Genomic DNA, 3,343 nt, shown 5'->3' on the forward strand with positions numbered 1-3,343 from the left:
TTCTTCCCCAGAGGCAAGCATCTTTTAATTCTTGGCTGCAATCCCCATCTGTGATGATCTTGGAGCCTAGGAAAGTAAAATCTGTCACTACCTTCATTTCTTCCCCATCTGTTTGCCAGGAATTGAGAGTGCCAGATGCCATGGTCTTGGTTTTCTTAATGTTGAGTTTAAAGCCAACTTTTACACTCTCCTTCTTCATCCACATCAAGAGGCTCTTTTTGATTTAATGTTGACAAAGGCCAGTGCAACAGCTTCTCTTCCCACTCATCTGCCTCTCTTATCTGCTGATTGAGGCTCTTTAGGAGCTGCTGCAAACTATCCTATGAAGGATATGCAAAGACCCACAATACAGAGGGAAGGTCTGATGCTTCAAATTTTGCTGTTTTGTTATTACTAATATCATCTTACAATACCATAGAACTCAAGGAACTATAAACTAAACTGCCAAATGGAAAAATGACTGAGATATTAACTTCTGTTACTTTCTTTTCTTCTGCTATGGAAGCTAGGTTTACTTTTTTCCTTCTTTTCTTAAAAAGCAAGCTGAATTTAGTTTCTCCCTTTCTTCTCTCACACACACAGGTCTGGGAGATTAGTCAAGAACTGTGTTATTAGTAAGGGAAAAACATGTGATTATGTCCTGAATGGATTTCCATTTTAATTTTCAGCTGACGTGGCACAGAATGAATGTTAAGAACTAACCATTAAGTTGCTGTTGTTTTATGAATGATCTTCAATCCTATAGTCTTTTTCTACCTAAATGATTGTTCTAATCTCGGATTTGTGATTCTACAGTCAACAAGACTATGGAATTTTTGCAATTGTTCATCAGCCCACTGAAGTAATTGATCAGGAAGATAGCTTCTGAAAACACTTTAAGCTTTCAGGTAAAACCAGTTGTACCAGACAGAACCAAATTAAGACAAAATCAAGTACAGCAGCATGAAGACTTACACACAAGCAAGGCACAACTGTGACACTGTGGGTGTAACGTGTAGCCATGAATCATACCAAGAATGGGCAATTGGAATTCTTTGCAAAAGATTGAGAAAAAAAGATCTCATGAATCTATTGAAAATACCTTTTATAAAGATGGTATAGAACAGTGATGGTAAACCTTTTAGATACCGAATTCCCAAACTGCACATCCAGACATGCCCAAAACGAAAGGTGCATGCGCACATGTATGGATATGCACATGTACTGACATCTGTGGACATGCACACACATGCGTAGCAGAGACCTGAAGACCAGCTGGCCAGTGGGAGTCGGGGCATCCCAACACCAGCAGTGTGGCAAGAGGTAAGATCTTTTCCTTTCATGAGTTTCTGTTTCGTCGTCGTTTGCAGGGAAACAGAAGCTCACAAACACCACGCAGAGCTGACCTGGGACAACTGCGCACATGCCAGCAGAGAGGGCTCTGTGTGCCCACCTCTGGCGCGCATGCCATAAGTTCTGAAAGTCAAAAACTCAATTCATACAGGTAAGTCCTTGACTTATGACAACAACTGGGCCCAGAATTTCCTTTGCCAAACAAAGTAGTTGTTAAGTGGGTTGGGCTACCTTTTCTGCTGCAGTTAAATGATTCATACAGTAGTTAAGTGAATCTGGCTCCCCAAATTTTGCTGGTTACAAGGGAAGGTCTCAAAGGATGGACACATGATCCCAAGATGCTGCAAGTCATCCCAAATTTTGATCAGAGACCACAGGACTACTGTAAAGGGCTTAAATGCAAGAACTGGTCATAAGTCACTTTTTCAATGCCATTGGAATTTCAAACAGTTGCTAAACAAATGGTTGTAAGTCAAGGATTATTTGTACACACACATACAAACACAAAACAGAGAGAGGCTAAGCAACCATCCTACTCCCAGACCTGGGAGCAAAACCAGGTTTTTAGACCCTGAACATCTTGAGAATGGGAGCAATGCATATGTTTATGGAGATATAACTCCCTTTAACCTTCAGCACTGCCCCTAGTCTACTTCAAAGTTAGGATTTAGCAACATCTCAATAGCCACAACCTTGCCTACAACTAAAGGTTTTTCAACATGAATCCAAAACTGAATGTGTGCTTCCATCTTTCAAGTAGCATATAATTTCCATTGGTCAATCTGTGCTACTGGCTTTAGACACAATTTTGCAAACTGTTCCTAGGTGAAACAGTAAATTAAATTCAAAAGTCACTTCAACTTGGCACCTGCCCAGTGTGTTGGGCTCCAAAAATATGATAGCCTTACTGCCTGGTAATTCTGGGAATTTTATCGCAACATATATGAATGGTGCCAACATACACATTGTAAAAACGTACTAGCGTTTAAGTCAACTGGAATTTTGATTAGTTAAAACTATCCAGCATGACAATAAGGTCATTGTCTTCAATAAAGGGTCAAAGGGTTACATTTTCTTCATCTTTATTCCATGGAAGATTTGTGTAATCCCATTTCTTAATGTTATTATACATGGCTAACAAAAAATCTTAACAGTAGTATTATTTGTGTCCAGTTCTAACTTGAGAAATTGCCAGATTTAAAATCCAGAATGACTTAAATTTACACTGACGCTTATTAGCAGAAGAAAATGTTTTACACATGCCAAATTGCCCAATTGTTTTTCCCAAGGGAGCTTTTTTTTTCAATCAAAAAATGAACAATAAAGATTACCTTTACTCTCTTTTTTAATAGTTTTGGAGGACACAGAGTTTACTATGATGTTTATTAAACATCTGCTTACTGTTTATTGCCTCTCTTGTTCTACTAGAAAGCATTTAACACTAATCAGAAATGAAAACCGCTCCAGGTTTACATAAACTCCAAATAAATCACCTGTATTAATTATAGAGTTGTAATATGGCATTGCATTTCCTGTTAATCATATGAGATATGCTCTCCTAAAAGTGAGCTATTTCCCTACTGAATCCCATTCTTTATCCCTTTTCCAAGCAATGCATTTTTTCTACCTAGTTTCCTCCCATCACAGCAGAATATCCCATAGTATTCCATCTTAAATATAGTCTTGACAAGAGCTTTTGGATGGCCTGATGTGCCTCTGTAAATGTGGATTTACAGCGGCACGAGTGTTCGCTGACCTGGAAGGGTTGAGATTTTTTTTCAAAACTACAAATTTAGTTTACACATTTTGATTAAAACTAGCTTAAGATGTGTGTATGCAGTAACGTTTCTCTGCCCAGAACTAGGCAAAATATATTCTGAGTTGATTAATCTCTCTCTCACCCTGACCAAATTGAAAAAGATAGGCAGTGCCAGGTTAAACAAACAAGAGGTGTACATCTTGTAGAAGCAAACAGACTCTTTCAAATTGCTAGCTGTAATTCAGCAAAGAC

This window comes from Thamnophis sirtalis, unplaced genomic scaffold (genome assembly GCF_051295495.1).
Source record: "Thamnophis sirtalis isolate CommonGarterSnake01/CBP01778 unplaced genomic scaffold, rThaSir2_p1.2 scaffold_5, whole genome shotgun sequence".
Lineage (NCBI taxonomy): Eukaryota > Metazoa > Chordata > Lepidosauria > Squamata > Natricidae > Thamnophis > Thamnophis sirtalis.